Genomic DNA, 19,637 nt, shown 5'->3' with positions numbered 1-19,637 from the left:
GAAAGAGCTTGCACAGTACATGGTACCTTTCCTGTGAAGGACCTCAGGGGACTATTATGGCCACTAACTCACAGCAGTAATAGTTCACAGGCTCTTCGACACATAACGAGTCGACTTTTGCAGACTAAAGATTAATCTAAGACGCGAACGAAGATTTAATTCTAAAATTAAAAGCGTCTTCAAAAAATGGCGGGAATACCCTTCAAGCACCAAGAAACAAGCACGGAAATTAAAAGACATGACCCCGACGTGATTCGAACACGCAGCCTTCTGATCTGGAGTCAGACGCGCTACCGTTGCGCCACGAGGTCCTGCTGGGCTGTGGCGCGCGCAGTTTCTTAGGACTCCGAAAACATGGCGTCTCTTCCGGGCGCCTTCCACTCTTTTATTTTTTCCCTTGCCCTTCCACTCCGTGTAAGTCGCAGTTAAAGACCGACTTCTTTGGCGCCCAGATTTTCCTGACAACTAGCTGTCGACCTAGGTCGCGACGAAGCCAGAAGAAGCGAGAGAAAGGGGCTTCCCGTTTAGTCAGGTCCCCGGGCCAAAGGAAATCGGCCCTTCCTCTTGCTCAGCGAGCGGTTTCCGCCCTGACCCGCCCCGCGGGGGGCGGAGACTCCGCGCGACCTCCCCTCCCCCAACGTGGGTTCCGCACGCTGAGTTCGTGACCTCGAGTTGGAATTTGGCGGGACGCCTTTGCGCACGCGCAGAGCTCTGCCAACGAGCGGCAGGGAACGCCCACCGAGGTGTCGCCGAGCATTTTCTTCTCCTTTCAGCTAATAGACAGCATTTCCTCTCAAGCCAGCTGTAGGCTTAAAAGTTACCATTTTTAAAACACTCCCTTAGAAAGATACTTGAGCCCATGTATTTGTGTTTCATAAAATGTTGAAGAAAAATATGAACCTCCCCGTCGGGGAATTGAACCCCGGTCTCCCGCGTGACAGGCGGGGATACTAACCACTATACTAACGAGGAGCTGGTGGTGAAGGCTCGCGCCAGTGTCTCTTTAAGACAAAGAAAGGTTCCCTCCCCAGGGTCTTTTGCCTGCTCCTGGGAGGTGTGCAGACATGGACGTTTGTTCCTCTCTTCTGTTTATTGTCCTTGCTGGGCAGCTTAGACTCTCTCTGGAAAGGGTAAACAGTTTAGAGCAAATGAAACAAAATGCCCTTCCAGTTTTAGTGGTGGAGAATTGTTGAAAATGGTTTTTTGGAGCTCCCCTTTATACTTTTCCAGATAAATAATGATTTTCCTAGAGAAGGTTTTTTGTTTTTTGGGTTTTTTTTTTTTTTTTGGCTTTGTTTTAATCCTGACAGAGAGGGTGTGCATTGAAGCAGAGCTTTATCTTCCTGCGCTGCTATTTTCATTCTGCAGTTGAACTTCAAGGCTATCGTGTGGTTGCCAGATGCCCTGCCAGTCAGCGCTGACAGCCCTGGGCCTCTCCAGACAATCTGTCAGCAGCTTTCATGACACCAAAGGGCTGTGCATTCCAGCAGCTGCGGCCAGATGAAAGTTTACTGGCTGATTTTTCCTGTATTTCAGTCTTTCACCTGCATTTACTTGAAAATGACAACTAAAAATGTAAATGAATAAATAATGCATTTGTACATTTCAAAATTGGGATTGATGAAACAAACCCAGAGGGAGGAAAGAGAACAGGCAGTGTCCTGTCTATTCTCCTGAGCTTCAGAAGGATCCAGCCTGTTCTCAGAGGAACCAGCAGGGTCTCCCATGCCAATTTTGGACATTAGTCTAAATAACCATCTTCGTAGCCACAAACTGACTTGATAAAGTTTTTATTATAGAACTTAAGCTTACACGTCTTAGGAAATCCACGTGTGAGTGCTCTGACAGTTTATCTTTCTAGATCGTAGATGCTTACATGGTATTTTCCACCCCATGAAAGGGATTTGTTCAATGCACACACTTGAAAAATGAAAATTTCAGAGACATATTCCCGCCCCCCCCAATACAATTTTGCCCTGTGATCTCCTTTTAGTTCTGACCCTCCAGTAAGTGTGTCAAAGGACACTGTGATAACTCTGATGATGTACTTTCCCTGGTAACTTCAAAGGGAGTTACCCCAGTCCTTGCCCCAGTTCTCTAGTTGGCAAAGCTGCAGGGTGGCAGGAACCCAGGGCACCTAAACTGCCCGTTTGCCCCCCTGCTTCACAGGAAAAGAGGCTTCATCTTTGCCCCTTGAGCAGAGACCCCCTCCTCCCCACCTGAGAACTAGCAAAGCTATGCCAGTGTTCATACACATGTTGTTATTGCTCTTTTTTCCCCCCTCCCTGGGAAAAGGCAAGGGCCCCAAGTCAGCAGGGATCAGGGAGAAAGGAACTCAGCACCTGTTGTCCATCTTCCTAAAATGGAAAGGAAAAGAGAAGGCAATTAACCTGAATGGAGTCAGGGAGTCAGAGAATCCTCGCAGTCAGCACTGGGAGAAAATAAAATCTGACTGGCAGGCCAGAGGGCACAGACCTCTTACTGGAGGTAAACAGCATGATGGCAATCGATATCATTGAAAGTTTCAAATCTCCTGCTGCCTAAACAATTGCTTGTATAGCTTGTCACAGCTTGCACAATTTCACATTCATTCCATCTTCTCAACCACCTCTTGAGGTCAGCAGGGCAAGTGTATTTATACCTATTTTACAGGTGGACAAAGAGAGTCCTATGCAGGGTTGCACAGGTAGGCAGCTCATGACGAGCCACCGGGATTCACCCCAGTCTTGACTACAAATCCTGTGCAGTTTTCACCTTGTCACATAGTTCCACAAATGCGTATTAGCAAATACATACAAAAATGTTATAAATATTCTCAACCGAAGCATCACGGTTATTCCTGTACTAATACTTACTAATCTCTAATTACTGAGCAGACACTGTAGTTAGTCATTTAGTATTGAACTATACTATGCAAGACATTGTTTTAGATACATGGGAAAGTTTTAATGGATAAATCTTGTTCTTTTGGACCTTATCCCATAACGGGGAAGATGGACAACAAATAATGAATATAATTAATAAAATAAATAACTTAGATTGTGATAGGAATGGAAATAAGCAAAAATAACATGGCGAGGGGATTTGGAGAGTGCCGAGTTCAATAGCCTTGTCAAAGTAGACCTCATTGTAATAAGGTAATATTTGAACAGACTTGAAGGAAGTGGTCACATAGTCATAGAGATATCCCGGAGGCCTGTGGAGACTTAAAGGCTATTGTAAATACTTTGACTTTTACTGTGAAGGAAATGGAGGGCAGGGTTTTTGAACAGAGAAGTGATAAGACCTGATTTACTTTATGAAGGTCATTTGGCTACTGGGTTGACAGTGGAGGGTAGGGGCACAAGAGCAGAATTAGGGAGACCAATGAGCTTTACTGCAATAATCCAGGCAGGAAATAAATGCTGATGGATCTGGTGAGAGTGGGACGGGTGGAGAATGTGAGAGGTACTGAAATATTTTGAAACAGAATCAACGGAATTTCCCGATAGAGTGAACGTGAGCTTGGAGAGTAAAAGAACAACGAAAGATGCTTCTAAAATTATGGGCCTGAGCAACTGGAAGGATAGAGTTTCCATCAACTGCAATGGAAGAAGTGTGTACAATAATATCACATTTTGTGTGTGTGTGTACTGGTTATGAATTTTCACCATAATCAAGTTACAGGCTCATTCCATCTCCCCCACCCCTTCCATCACAATGATCTCTTATGTCTCTTTGCAGTCAATCCCTTCCCTCCAGACCCTGGTCTGATCTCCATTTCCAGAATGTCATATAAATAGACCTGTATAGTTTACACCCTTTTGAGACTTCACTCACTTGACTTTTGAGTCATCCATGTTGCTGAGTATCAGTTGTTTTTTTAAAAATTGCTGATTAGTATTTATGGTGCAGACATATTTATCTATGCACTAGACACTGGGTTTATTTATCTATTATAGTAAACATTGGATTGCTTCCAGCTTTTCAATATTATATATATATTGCTATTATAAACATTAGCATACATGTTCTTGTGTGGATATATATCTTCATTTCTCTTGGTCAATATCTAAACTAAGAGCGGCACTGCTGGAACTTAGGGTATGTGTACCTTTTTAGGAAACTATCAAACTGTTTTCCCAAGTGGCTGAAACATTTTGCATTCCCACCAACAATACATGAGTGTGCATGTTCCATGTCTTTGTTAGCACTTGATACTATAACTTTTTTTATTTGAGTCATTCTAAAATAGGTATGTGGTGGTATCTCTTTGTGGTATAAATATGCTTTTCTCTAGGGATTAAGTATGTTGAACATACTTTTATGGATTTATTTAAGCATGTAAATCTTTAGCTTATTACATTTCTTTTTTTAAAATTTATTTATTTATGCATACAAGAACTGGGGTGTAAGTCAAAGGTGTGGGGGGTGAGAGGATTCACCAGAGACAGTGTGGGGAGAAGAACAGGTGGATCTACTGAAATACACTGCTGAGGGGAGCAGCAGTCAAGACAGGAGAGGTCTGCCTCACCATGTGGGTTGCTCCCTGACCAGGGATCGAACTCATGTTGCACGAGTTGACTGGCTGGCAACGCTATGATAATGTTGATAGCACTTGATAGCGCTATGTCTTTAACCCTGCACCACCAGGGAGGCCCTACATTTCTCTTTATTGAAGTAACATTGTTATTAAAACATTACATAAGTTTCAGGGGTGCATCATTGAGAATCAACATTTGTATGTCCTCCATTAAGTTCACTGCTAAATGCCCCATTCTGTCCTTCACTGTACCACTATTTTTTTTAAAGGATTTTACTTATTTATGCATACAAGAACTGGGGTACAGGCTAGAGATGGGGGGGGGGAATGAGAGGATTCACCAGAGACTGAGTGGGCAACAGAACAGGCAGATTGAGTGAAACACACTGCTGAGGGGAGCAGCGGGCGAGTCAGAAGAGGTCTGCTGCGCCAAGTGGGCAACTCCCTAGCTGGGGATCAAATTTGTGCTGCAGTGGCTTTGGACAGCCCCAAAGGTTGGGTCTTAACCCCTTGCGCCACCAGGGAGGCCCAAGTACCACTATTTCCTTTGTCCCAATTTACCTATCCCCCCTTCCTCCTTCCCTTCTGGTAACCACTAATTCATCTTACAGTCCAAATTTTATTTTTAGTTTATTTAGTTCTGTTGCTCGTTTTCTGTATATACTACATATGAGTGAATTCATAGGGTGTTTGTCTTCCCTGTCTGGCTTATTTTAATAAATATAATGCCTTCTAGGTACATCCAGTTTGTAGCAAATGGCAGGATTTCACCACTTTTTATTGTTGTATAGTAGTCCATTTAGTGTATGTACTATGTCTTCTTTGTCCATTCATCTGTTGTTGAGCACTGAGTTTTTTCCAAATCTTAGCTATTGTGTTACTGTATTAATTAATTGTCCACATGTGGGTGGTTTTATTTCTGTTGCCCATTTTTAAATGGATTGTTTTCTTATTATGGCATTTAGAAAGTTAAAAAAATATTCTGATTACTAGTCTTTTTTTTTTCATGAATTTTTTTAAACCATGTTTGTACCCTTTGCACCCTATAGGTGCTTTTACTTTTCATGGTTTCAGTTACACACTGTCAACATTGGTCTGAAAATAGTAAATGGAAAATTCTAGAGATAAATAATGTATAAATTTTAAGTTACATTGTCCTGAGTAGCCTGATGAAATCTCCAGCCCTCTGGCTCTGCCTTGCTCAGAAAGTGAATCATCCCTTGTCCAGCATATTCACGTTGCATACTATTAGCTACCCACTTTGTACTTAGTAGTCATCTACACTATCTTTGTTGAGGTACTGCTTGTGCTCAAGTAACCTTTATTATACTTAAAAATGGCCCAAAAACACAAAAGTGATTGTGGCAAAAAAGCCTTCAACTCTCAAGGATTCTCAACCAGCAGTACCACCTTCCCTGATATCCTAATAACTTGAAGATCCAGAATCACCAAAAGCACATGATCCTTTTTCTGATGTGGGGTCAGGTCAACAGGAGCCTCAGGCTATGCCACATGCCTGTGTCATTCACACCACCTCATCTCATCACATCAGTCTTGTATCATCTCATATCATCATAAGATGACAGCAATAAGGTATTTTAAAAGAGAGAGCCACATTCACATAACTTTTTATCACAGAATGTTGTTATATTTATTCTATTATTGTTTATCTCTTTCTGAACCTAATTTATAAATTAAACTGCTTTTCTATATCATAGATTTCTATAGCATGATAGAAAAAGACATTGTATACGTAGGGTTCAGTACTATTAGTAGTTTCAGGCACTTAAAGGGGACCTTGGAATGTCTCCTCCATGGATAAGGAGGACTTCTGTGTTTTGGAATGTATTAATACATATATAACATATATTAACACATATATAATATATATTGGAAGACACATTTTCTTCCACTCTGTGCCCAATCATTTTACTTTCTTACATAAATCTTGTTTATATCTTAAGAGTAATGGGAAACCATTAATAAGTTATAAGTAGAGCATACATTACCTGGTTTCTGATGTTTCTTCCCTTTTTTCTGTTATTCTCACTTCCTCAACTCAGTCTTTGAATGTAATATAAACAAGAACTTGGGCCAGCTCATTATCCAACCTTTTTCTTCTTCTCCTTTCTCCTTCCCTATAATAAAGAAGAGTCTAAATTGCTCCTGGGTAGCAAGGGGTTATGACACAACCTATGAAACTGTCTGCAGCCACTGCAGCATGAGTTCGATCCCCAGCCAGGGAGCTACCTACATGGTGCAGCAGACCTCTCCTGTCTCACCCACTGCTCCCCTCAGCAGTGTATTTCAGCCAATCTGCCTATTCTGCTCCCTACTCTGTGTCTGGTGAATCCTCTCACCCTTCACACCTTTGGCCTGTACCCCAGTTCTTGTATGAATAAATAAATAAATCTTTAAAAAAATTAAAAAAATAAATTGCTCCTGGGTAGGTTTTAGATTTCATAATCATTTATTCACAAATACGTGATCTACATCTATTAGAATGCACACTTCCCATGCAAATATGAGAACTAACTGTCCATAAACATTAAAATTCAAAGGTGAATGTTTGTGATTTGGGCCTGAGACAGAATGAGATGGATATCTGTTTAGATTATGAAGGGAAAAACATCTATTGAAGATGTCCATACTTTACTATTTCCCAGCCTATCTTATTTAAACAATAGCCCCAAGTTACAAATAGCCCCGAAATAATAGTTTCGTTACAAACGAAAGTCTGTCCCCCTCCAATTCAATCAACACTTCATTCTTTTCCTTTCCTACCCATTTTATTTTACTTATTTTTTGAAGATTTATTTATTTATGCATACAAGAGCTGGGGTACAGCCCAGAGGCACGGGAGGGTGAGAGGATTCACCAGTGACAGAGTGGGGAGCAGAACAGGCAGATGGACCAAAAGCACTGCTCAGGGAAGCAGCAGGCAAGGCAGGAGAGGTCTGAGGCCCCATATGGGTAGCTCCCTGGCTGGCCAGGGATTGACCTTGTGCTGCAGAGGCTGTGGACAGCTTCATAGGTTATGTCTGAACCCCTTGGGCACCAGGAACGCCCTTCCTTCCCATTAAAAAAAAAAATAAAACATTATCGATTAATCCTTTATGCCAGGTAGACAGCTAGGCACTGGAAACAAAGATATGAATGATTCTCTTCCTACCCTCAAGGTACTAAACTTTCAAGAGAGAAGTGGAATCTTTGTTGACAGTTGTAATATAATCTGTTGAGTGCTGTGGTGGAGACGTACTTCCCTCTTATTACGACCTTATTATACACAGGTTCAGTTTCGAGTTCTTTACTTTCGTTAATCATTTAATCCTTATTACAACCCTATGAGATTGGTAAAATAATTCCCCCCTTTTACAGACAAGGAAATTGATGCATGGGCATGTCAAGGTCACCTGGTAGAAAATGATGGAAATACGTGCAGAATATCATGGGAGTAGAGAGGACAGGTCTGCCTGCAGTAGACCAGGAAGACCTTGTACTCAGGCCTTTGAAGGATGATAAAACTTTGAAAGAGAAGGTGAAAAGTCTTCCCAGCATTTATGCAAGACAGAAAAGCTAGTGCAAAGGCTCAGCACTTGTGGAAGAGCAGAGGGGGATTTGGGCAATTGCATGCAGAGAGGTTACCTCTTGTGGGACAGGACTGCAGGAGGTGGGAAAGGTGTTGGCTGCTCTTCAGGTGCATCGCTGGGGATAGCTAAACAGCATAGACTTTGAAAAGCTGGCAGAACAGTTACAGATCTTTTGGAGACTTTCCCTTACACAGACAAGGGAACAGAGCTCAGAGTGCTCCAGTGATTCTCCTAAATTCTCAGTCTCAAGACCATCACATCACCCATTACCTGCTGGAGTAATAGAAGGGGAAGTCTGGGCTCAGTGATTAGTTGTCCATTCTGGCTTCCAGGGCATCACCTCCCCAACATCTATCTGTGCCTGGGCTGTCTCCTGTGCCAGGCTTCTCCTTTGAGAAAAGGCCAGCTGCCTTTGGTTCCAGGTCTCAAGGTCAGTGACCTCTCTGTCTTTTCTGGCTTGCTCACCACCTGCTGACCTGCCCACATGAGTAGTTGTACTGATTGCTCTGTCTGACCTTAAGACAAGCACTGGCAGGGGTGGGAGTACCTGGGTTTTGGGTACCCACACTCTCCCCTGGTCCTTTAGGGCGGCTGTCAGGCCACTGGGAATGACAAGATCCTTATAGTAGTTCAGGGTGGTATGAAATAGTTTCCATTCCTTCTTTTCTTAACCTGTTTCAGCTTCTAAATGCAAAGCAGCAGAAAAAGTCCTGCCTAAATACATGATTTGGATCTGGCATTCAAGTTGCTGCTATCTTAGGGCAAAAAGCTGCAGCTTTTGAAATTTTGTTATTCTTTTACTTGTTATTCAACCATGTGATTACTGACAAGATTATGTTATCAGAATTTAAGTTGTTGATATACTAAATGAGAAGAGAAACCAGTAGAAAATAGCATGTGGAGTCCTAATTTTCTATGCACTAAACTACTGTAAAAAAAGTCTGGAAAGAAATACTTAGAAAGATTAAAAATAGTTCTAGTTGTGTTAGAATATGTTGATTTCTGTTCTTTTTGCTTTTCTGTTTTTTAAATTTTCTACGTGCATATGTTATTCTTGAAATCAGAAAAACAAACACTGAAAGCATTTTTTTTGAGTACTAATATCAGGCCAAGCACATAGCTCAAATGCACCTGTGATCTTCTTCCCAGACGCTTGGTGGTGGTGACTAATCTATTCTGCTTTGATTTTCCTTGTTAGTCCAAGATTTGTTTGGCAGTTTAAGTCGTTTGCAGTTCCTTAAGGCTAGGAGGCTGGAGGGTGGGGTGAGGAAGCAAACTTGAGCTCCAGTAAAACTGGGCGGGCAGCCTTTTTCCTTGTCCCTTTGTTTGCAGGCCCCTCTGTTTCGAGTCTTTTGTTATTCTCGGTACGGACTTCGATTCATGTTTAAAGAAAAACAAGTGACGGGCCTCCGCGCGCTCTCTGGTGTTCAGGAGAGGTATTATCAGACAATCCCCCACAAAGATCACAGCCATTTTCGCTCAGCGTTTTCCCCACGTGGTGATGCCGGGAGAAGAGAATGTCTGGAATTTTAGAGAAAGGAACCACACACCAACAAGCCTGGAAGGTTTAGTCTTTGAAACCGTAGAGCTGTGGCTACTCATTCTTGAAGAACTAAAAATCAGCATCTGGGAATTAAAAAAAAAATCTAACAGTAAATTCTCAAAAAGCATTGGACACAGGTTTCTGGGTTCTCAAATTAAGAAAGTCCTATTTTGTTCTATAGTTACAATAGAAAACAATACTTGGGCTTTATTTTTATGTTGTTTGTTGATGGACATATTGAAAGTGATGTTGAGTATGTTAGTCTATGGATAAGACTTCTGACACTTTGAACTTTATCAACATAATAGGAGTCGAGATTGCTGGTGTTCTTTTGTCTATAATTTCCTTTTTTGTTTTGCATTTCTCATCAAACTACATGTTTTTTTTAAAGTACACTTCCACTAAACCAAAGTAGGTCAAAAAAAAAAAAAAAAACCAACAAACCAACAACAACAACAAAACACTTTGCACAAAAAAAACTACTTTGCACAAAACCAAAGTAGGCAAAGAATATTTTTGGTGTAAAGGTTTAAGGATTCATAAGGTATTGTTATAGGACAGGGAGAGGGTAGCCCAAACCCCGCAAACCTGCCTATTCTATGTAGGGTTCTGCCATCCGCCGCATCAACACAAAACATAGGAGACTTTAATGGGAAGGAACTTTAATAAAACTAGGAAACAATACAGGTAAGGCAAAGAGTCTAGTTTCTAAATGAAGCACCCAAAGTTACCCGTCCCCTCGTGGGTAAAAGTCCATCCATATGGGATTGGCCCAGAACAAGGCCCCAAAGCCTGCTACAAGTCTAAAGCATCTTCCAGTGGGGACCCACAGAAAAGGGTCACAAACAACTGGACAAGCCCGGAAGGAAAAGAGCAAAATCAACATCAAGATAAAAAGCTGCCATTGTCACCTCCCCACGGGTCTCACCCACATCTGTGTCACCCAGTCCACGACCAAAAGACAAGCGCAGTTTCTTCATGTGTCTCTAGGCTCCATGCGCCTCCTCCAGGTCTCCTGGCTCCATCCTGCTTCCTTCCTCAGTCTCTTCTGCAGCTTCTCTTCTTCCTGCTCAGCTCCACCCTCCCTTGGGTGGGGCAGGGAACCTCCCCCTTTCCTGGGGACCACCCTGTTACAGTATTAATGTTTTATTTGTGCCAGGTATTAATGTTTCATTTGAATAGGTGTTGAGAAGGCAAAACTTGATCTCTTCCCTCTTATGGTCTCCAGCTGGGCTTTAGAATTAAATTGAAATAAGACAGACAGACAAATAGGAAGACTACATACAGATTTTTACATGTACCTAGGAGTCCCATTGGAAAATGAAGACCCGAAGAAGGCTTTTGCACTAGATTGAACAAGAGAGCTGGTTGTGGGAAAGTAACCACAATGTATGGGAAAGCTAGGGGATGATAAGAGTTATTTTAACAAGGTCTGTTTGTGTGGACTCCTCTCGGCCTCTGCAACTCATCTCTGGTGATAAGGATATTTCTTTCTCCCTGGTATGGAGGTTCTATGGCACCTTTGACATGGGAATTTTATCTCCTGCTTTCTGGAAGAAAAAGGAGAGGTCAGAGTTCTCTTTTTGCAGCTGCTATTTTTTAAGTGTCTTTATCAAGCTCAAAATAATCCTTATGCCAGAGTGTCATATTTTGCCTTCATAGCCTATCCATGCAAATAGCATGAAATTTAAAAAAGTACCAAGAAGGGGACTCCCTGGTGGCGCAAGGGGTTAAGCACCGCACTATGAAGCAAATCTACGACTTCTGCAGCACGAGTTCCATCCCGGGCTGTCCATGGAGCAACCCATATGGTGCAGCAGACCCCTCCTGTCTTGCCACTGCTCCCCTCAGCAGAATGTTTCAGTCAGTCTGCCTGTTCTGTTCCCTACTCTGTCTCTGGTAAATCCTCTCACACTCCCTCATCTCTGGCCTGTACCACAGCTCTTTAATGCATAAATAAATAAATCTTAAAAAAAAAAAGTACCAAGAAATATATAGAGGAAAGTCTTTCACCCACATTTGACCTACAGCTACAATTCTCAAGTGATGTCTGGTTGCTCAATAAGGTGAGGAGCTCTGGGTCTTTCTTCTTTGCACCCCTTAGCACACTGACTTTCCTTTTCATGGTTCTAAGATGGCTGTTGTACTTCCAAGCATCATGGCCACTTTCAAGATTGGCACATGAGAGAACAGGCAGCTCCAACAAACTCTATTTTTTTTTTTAATTTGTCACTTTTAACAGGAAAAACGCCTTCTGAGATTTCTGGCTGTTGTTCCCCTAGGTGGCTTTAGACACTGTCAGGTCACAAGGAGGCTTGGAAAGTGACTATCTTACAAAAGGAAATGGGTACTGATTATAATGTCAGTTTTTCAGTGTTCTGAACTGAACAGATTTAGGAACTGAAATCTGTTTAGAGTAACGCTGTTTTTCCTTAATTTAACAATACTGTATTAATCATTTTAAATCTGGAGATATGCCCAGAAATTTATATACTACCTTAAAATCTCCAATCAAACAAAGATGCTCATGATTTGAAAGTATTTCTGAGCACATCCTTCCTCTATTGCACATCTTTCCAAGGCATCTTATTATTGACTTCATTCCAATTTTCTTTATTGTTAAAGAGGTTGAGTACTTTCTCTTTTGTATCTGTCATGGGTACTTTTTTTTTCAGTTTTGATTTTCTTCTAAACTTTTCTGGTAGAGTCATTCTAGAATGGAAGAGCACCCTTTAAAACAGCACCTAAGACAATGAGGACATCATCATTATTACTAAGGGTTGTAACAGGCATAAAAATTCCACTGTTGGGCCTCCCTTGTGGTGCAAGGGGTTAGGGAGCTAACCCACATAACGCAGCAGACCTCTCCTGTCTTGCCTGCTGCTCCCCTCAGCAGTGTATTTCAGTCAGTCCACCTGTTCTGCTCTCCACTCTGTCTCTGGTGAATCCTCTTACCACCCGCCACCTCTGGCCTGTACCCCAGTTCTTATATGCATAAATAAATAAATCTTTAAAAAAAAGAATTCCATTGTTGTCATTTTACTTTGGAAACTCAATCAGCAGATATAGGATTATCATGAGGGCTGGGCTTTGGGCTGCCTCCGTCATCTTGTCCCTCCAGGAGTAGTGTATAGTACACAATAAAAACTTAATAAATATAAATGAATCAGCAAATAAATGCCATCATTTGGAATTTGGCACATTGCCACCTGAGCAATTGGATTCTGTTAGCATGGAATATGGAGGAATGATTTTGGGGTTTACAACTCATGGTGCCTGCCAAAACATGCATTCTGGATTTTGATACATATAGTCAAGCTGTTCTCCACAGGGGTTGAGTCAGTTTACACTCCTACCAGCAATATGGGAGAGCATCTGTTTCTCTAACCTTCATCCACATGGTGTTATCAAAATTTTTATCTGTCAATCTGGTAGTTTTAATTTGCGTTTCTCTTATTATGGAGGAAATTGAGTGTATTTTCATGTTTAAAAGTCATTCAAAATTCCTTTCCTGGGAACTATTTGTTCATATCTTTTGCCCATTTTTGATCGAGTTATTGGTCTTTTTCTTATTGAGTTATAGGAAAGCAAAGAGTTGATCCTGGCTTTTCATGTCTTTTCAGTTTGTCTGTGATGTTTTTAATTTAAGAAGAATTTAAAATGTTTTTTATATTTAACTTCTTTCCTTTTATAGCTTCAATGTTTTGCATTATGCTCACAAAGGTTGTTCCTACTCCCAGATTATGAAATAATTCTGCCATATTTTCTTCTTGTACTTTTAGGTTTTCATTTTTTTTCACATATAAATATTAATCTAGAGTTAATTTTGGTCTAAGATTTCAGGTATGAATCCAATCTGATATTGTTTATAACTATTGTATCTTTTTCCTGCTGATGGAAATTCTTAAGGTTTCTTGATTTTGAAAGGCTTCATTTCTTGTGACCTCCTTTTAAGCATTCCAATAAGTTTTTTTTTCTTAAAGATTTATTTATTTATGCATACAAGAATTGGGGTGTAAGCCAGAGGTGCAGGGGGTGAGAGGATTCACCAGAGAAAGTAGGGAGAAGAACAGGCAGATCTACTAAAATACACTGCTGAGGGGAGCAGTGGGCAAGGCAAGAGAGGTCTGCTGCGCCATGTGGGTTAGCTCCCTGGCCAGGCGGGGATTGCAGCCACTGCTGCAGTGGCTGGCCCAGGAAAGCATTTGGTAGAGAATGGGAATCTTGACTTGGGTCCATGACCAAGGAGCAGTCCCAAGGTGTGGACCAAGAGGGTCAGAGCATAGGAAAATTTTAAAGGATCAAGTAGGAAAGTGGTCTGAACTTAGCTCCTTTGTTGTGAAACATCTGAATAAATTAAGTTTAGTTCTCTGTTCACTATTGGTTGCTTCAGACTTTGGAGTCAGATGGACCTTAGTTCAAGACTAGTTCAATGGCTTCCCAACTATCCAAACTTTTTTCCTCATCTGTAAAATACAGATAACAGTGGAGACATAATTGAGGGGTTATTAAGAGAAAAAGATGTAAAGCATAAATCATTTAACCTAGATCATGGTGCATGCTGAACGATCACTAGCAAGCTCATATTATTATTGTTGATGGGGAGGGGAATAAGGTTCCACTTTCTGATGGCTGCATTTTCCAAAGAGGCCTCAACAACATCTCGTCTACCACCTGCTTTACTGCGTTGTGCCCTGTCACTTGCCATCCAGCCCACACAGCAGACTGGGCTAGGGGCTACTGTATTAGTCAGTGTGAATCTAGGGCCTTTATTTGCTTTTGCTATCCTGTCTTAACCTGTTATGCCGCTGCCTTATGGTTACAAACTGGCTGCTGCATGCCAGCTATCTGTTCTGCATTTAAGGAAGGAAGAAGGAAAATGGTGTCTATAGCAAGAAAACAAAGAATTTTCTGGAAATCTTTAGCAGATTTTTGCCCATATCTAATTGACTCATACTGTCACATGGCTATGATTCACTGCAAAGAAGGCTAGGAAAATGGCACTTGAGCAAAATTGGGGTTCTGTAAATTAGAGAGGAAGAGAGGGATACATACTGGGGCATCATCCACTGCATCTGTCACATGGCCCCATGCCTCCACCTCACTCTGCGCTTGGCCCTATTGCTTCTTCTCTTCACTCTTTCTATTTGTCTTGACTCAGAGGGTCCTAACCAGTTTGAGAGTGGGAGATAGAGTGGGAGAGGTGCCAGGGAAAATTATTAAAACTATTTGCATATTCTTTCCAGTCTTTTCTGGGTCACAGAGCAATAGGGCCTTCCATTTTAAAAGAAAAAACAAAAAAAAAAAAAAAAAAAAAAAAAAAAAAAACACTGCATGTGTTCTCTTAAGCACTCCTGCTAAAATCTCTGCAGTAGTGGGAGCCCACTTATCTAGTCAGAGGAGGGCAAGAAATAGAGCCTTGGAAATCAAAACAAGCAATATTTTATGCAGTAGTCCACTACATATGCATAGGAAAGAGGATGATGCACATCTAATGAGAAAATCAGAGGGATTTTTTCCCATTTTGTACTTATCTCTTTCTATGTTTGATACAAAGATGTGTAACTTACTTATAAGATTAAAATTTTTGATCCTTATAATCCAGATGTAGAAAATTGAATTTTTAAATACCAAGTAATCTCAAGGTATAATTCCAACTGCTGTGCTATAATAGCACTCGGTTAAATATTAGCATATATTACCAGTGGGGTATTTAGGGAGTTTTTATTTTTCTAATTATGTATAGTCTATTTCATTGTGGTTTTAATTTGTATTTCCCTTTAGACTAATACTGCTCTTCAGGAATTTGTACACCACCTATATATCTTCTATAATAAAATGTCACTTAAGATCTTTTGCTTATTTTAAAATTTAGTTGCTTTTTATTATTATTGGATTTTGAGGGTGTTGGATACATTCTAGGTACAACTCCTTCATCAGATAATTTATTTACAAGTATTTTCTTCTCCTAGTCTGGCTTGTCTGTTATTCTCTTAACAGTGGTAAGGGTAGAAGTTCTTAATTTTGATGACATTCAATTCATTAGTGTTTTTCTGTCATATCTAAAATAATTGTCCAAACTAAAGTTATGAAGATATTCTCTTATTTTTTTAGAAGTTTTATAGCTTTGATTTTATATGTAGAGCAAACTTTCTTTAATTAAAAAAAGCACCACCCTCTGGTGAATCCACCCTTGTTCCCACCCATACTCCCTCCCCCTCTGGTAACCTCAGTTCCATGACAAAGTCCATTGGTTTATTCTTATTTCACCTGCTTTGTTTGCTTTTCTCCTTCTGACATATTTCATGTCACATAATCCTAGGGAGTAGAGTTATAACCCACGTGAACTTCTGATTAATTTTTTTCAAAGATTTATTTCATTTATTTATGTATATAAGAGCTGGGATGTTGGGGTGTTAGCCAGAGGTGCAGGGAAGTGAGAAGATTCACCGGAGACAGAGTGGGAAGCAGAACAGGTAGATTGCTTAGGGGAGCAGCGGGCAAGACAGGGGAGGTCTGCCGCGCAATGTGGGTCAACTCCCTGGCTGGGGATCAAACTCAGACTGCAGGCAGGTGATAGCTTCATAGTACTGAGACTTAACCCCTTGCATCACCAGGGAGGTCCCACTTCTGTTTAATTTTATCAGAGGCTAATGAAGTTGTCGGTGGAAAAGTAGAGGCTGGTTTAGTTCAGAGGCAGTCTGGTGTAGGTGGGTTTCAGATGGTGGCTTTTAACTCCATGACTCCTAAACCCTAGTGCAGAAGAAGCCTAGGGGCCTGGCCTGGGCGGTTGAGTTTCTCTAGGCAGACATTTAGAGTCTACTCGCGATTAAAGTCTGACTCAGGCTCACTAGTCCCTGAGGGAGGGAATCAGGGTACAACAGAATGTTATTCTTTTTTTTTTTTTTTTTTTTTTTTTTTATAGAGGCATGTTTTATTTATTTATTTATTATATTTGTTTGTTTTGTTTTATACATGCACTGGGTACAGTCAGAAGCGCGGGAGGGTGAGAGAATTCACCAGAGCCAGAGTGGGGAGCAGAGCAGGCAGAAGGGCCGAAGCACACTGCTGAGGGGAGCAGCGGGTGGCAGGAGAGGTCTGCGCACCATGTGGGATCCTCCTCCGGTGGCCGGGGAGCAGCCGGGGATCGAACCGGCGCGCAGAGGCCGCGGGCAGCTTCGCAACCCAGCGCTCAACCGCTGCGCCACCGGGAGGCCCACACGAATGTTATTCTTGGCAGTCTACTGGCTGTTTTGCACTCAGCCTAGGAGCAGGCGCTGGCTGCCAGGCTGATGTAGCTTCTCCAGCATCATCTATGAGGGAGTGCTTGGCAGTCCTGAACAACCCAGAGCAGAGAGAAAATGAAGGTCCCCTAGGGCATGCCAATCTCCTGAGGATAAATGAGAATATTGGGAGCCTCTGTGAAAGGAGAGTGCATGTGTGTGCCATTTGGAACACTTAAATAAAAGGCGGGTCAGAGGAAACTTCCAGATGACCAAAACCAGAACAATACCAGGATTTAAAACCACAAAAGTCATCTAGGAGTGACCTTTTACAGAGGAACAAAGGTGAGATATTTTTCTTAGATGTTTTGATTCAGTATTCACCCCTCTCCCTTAGTAACTTAAGACTTGCCTGTCAAACTAAAATTTATTTATTTTTTTTTTTTTTGGCCTTTAAAACAGTGCATTTATTTTAAACAATCGGAATGCACTTACTAAGTGGATAGGTACATTGTGATATGTTCACACACAGATAGTGCATAGGAGAAAAAAGACAAAATACAACCCTCCTTAAAAAGATGATAAAGCTAGGAAAATGAAATAGAGCAAAAAATAAACACCAACATACACGTTGATTTATTATGATACATCATAACTAGCATATCGCATGTTTTAATTTATACATGTAAAATATCAGGTAATAAAAAGCATTTAAAAATTTAAAAACCCATAGTATTGTAACTGAGATTTCTGTGTATTATGTTTGTATTAAAACTAAAATTTAAATAGCATTTTGATGTGTAAGATTTATGTCCATTGATGTTTTTGAAGTTTCAATAATGAGGAGGGTGAAAACATTTTTCATGATCATAAAAATCAACGACAGGAAATTATACTTAATTTCCTTGTAGTGTGTCAATATTTTTCCTACCTCAATTCCTGAAAATGTGAAAAACACAATCCAATTTTTATTTTCTCAGTAATAGAGGAAGAGCATTCTGAATAAATCTATTGAATTTATACAGAATTCTAAAGTTTTGATATAAAATGAGATGGTCTAAGCTAACATATTCAATTATTTTTGATACTGTGCACTTCTTCATTGCTCACCTTACAGAATCATGAAACTGAATAAGACTACTGTCTAGTGGCAATGTTTTACCGAGTAGGATATGTGGGGAAATTTCATTGAGATTCCACATACCCCTGTTAACTGCGGAAGAGCGCCTCGTTTGCCAGCAGGGCAAGGACTGTGTCTTCTACTATGTGGTAGCAATGGTGCAAATTTGACCCTGATTTTTAACTTAATAAAGGAGATTACGTAAAACATGACTCTGAAGGACAAGGCAACATGATGTGTCAGACTTCAAGGTTGAAAAAGGAAATTATCTTTCTTCTTTTTTTTTTTTAAAGATTACTTTATTTTATACAAGAACCGGGGTACAGGCAGCATGTGCAGGAGGGTGAGAGGATTCACCAGAGACAGAGTGGGGAACAGAACAGGCAGAGGACCGCATATACCTGCTGAGGGGAGCAGCGGGCGAGACAGGACAGGTCTGCTGCACCATGTGAGTAGCCCCTGGCCAGTCGGGATGAACTCATGCTGCATTGGCTGTGACAGCCTCATGGTGCTGTGCTCAACACCGTGTGCCCCGGGAGGCACAAGGACTCTCCTATTCTTTAGGATAATGCATTTCACCACAACCGGGGAGTGTTAAAAAGTCAAGGCACACATCTGGTGAGGTGGGTGGTCAGTTTGTGAGGAAATTGCACAGGAGTTTTATTAAACTCTATCTGCGAGCAGTACCGTTAGGTGATAGACAGTCATCTGCTGATGATACTGTCTGAAGGCTGGCAGTCATCCCATGGGGATTTTTGGGTTGCTCCTTTCAGAGGTGTTTGCTGGTGAAACACGAGATGTGAGTTAGTAACATGTGGTCCTTGACTTTTTGCCAACAAATACTGAACCTTCGGTTGAGAACCTTCCCCGCCTCGTCTTGCTAAGTGTTTTTTTGCTGCTGTTGTTTCTTTTGTTTATTTGTCATGGCCAAATAACCCAATTCATTTGAAGTGTTTTATCACATTTCGTAGGCCTGGTATAGCATCTTGAATTATTGAATTCACTGTAAACACTGGTGGGATGTATGGGGAAGCCCCTGCGCCATGTGTGTTTATAGAAATGTATTCGTGGAGATGGTTCCAAGCACAGCATCTGCGCTCTGCATCTTTTATAATATCTTGCATCGAGCCCATCTGATAATTGAATCCGTGCCATCTGATAATTTTCACTTAAGACATTTCCCCGTGCCCTCCCTTATGTTTTTGATAAATGATCATTTTTTTAAAACCTGGGGGGCCGGGCCTCCCCTGGTGGTGCAGCAGTTGAGCGCTGGGCTGTGACGCTGCCTGCAGTCTCTGCAGCACCGTTTGATCCCCGGCCGACCGGCGAGGGTCCCACACCGCGCGCAGACCTCTCCTGTTGCACCTGCTCCTCGCCTCAGCAGTGTATTTCGTTGGTTTGCCTGTTCTGTTCCCCGCTCTGGCTCTGGTGAATTCTCTCACCCTCCTGCGCTTCTGACTGTACCCTGCCTGTATAAATAAATAAATAAATCTTTAAAAAAAAAAGAAAAAAGAAAAACTTGGGGGGCAAAATGCACCTCATTTAAAAATAAGAATGATCAATATTAATGAATTCTCTAAGTTCTTTAATTTCCATTATTCAGTACATATGTTTTAAAAAGAGCTGGCATGTGCATATT

The 19,637-nt window shown here is 41.3% G+C and overlaps 2 non-coding genes across 2 annotated transcripts; both read right to left on the bottom strand.

Annotated features, from left to right (window-relative positions):
* Nucleotides 1-239: 239 nt before the first annotated feature.
* On the bottom strand, nt 240-311 carry TRNAW-CCA (transfer RNA tryptophan (anticodon CCA)). Its single transcript has one exon. It is a non-coding gene; the product is annotated as a tRNA-Trp (tRNA).
* Nucleotides 312-900: 589 nt separating this feature from the next.
* TRNAD-GUC (transfer RNA aspartic acid (anticodon GUC)) lies at nt 901-972 on the bottom strand. Its single transcript has one exon. It is a non-coding gene; the product is annotated as a tRNA-Asp (tRNA).
* Nucleotides 973-19,637: the final 18,665 nt, after the last annotated feature.

This window comes from Talpa occidentalis, unplaced genomic scaffold (assembly GCF_014898055.3).
Source record: "Talpa occidentalis isolate TD23 unplaced genomic scaffold, MPIMG_talOcc4v2.1 talOcc4.595, whole genome shotgun sequence".
In the NCBI taxonomy this organism is placed as follows: Eukaryota; Metazoa; Chordata; class Mammalia; order Eulipotyphla; family Talpidae; genus Talpa; species Talpa occidentalis.
The sequence above is the reverse complement of the archived record's forward strand: the minus strand, read 5'-3'. Positions and strand labels throughout refer to the sequence as shown.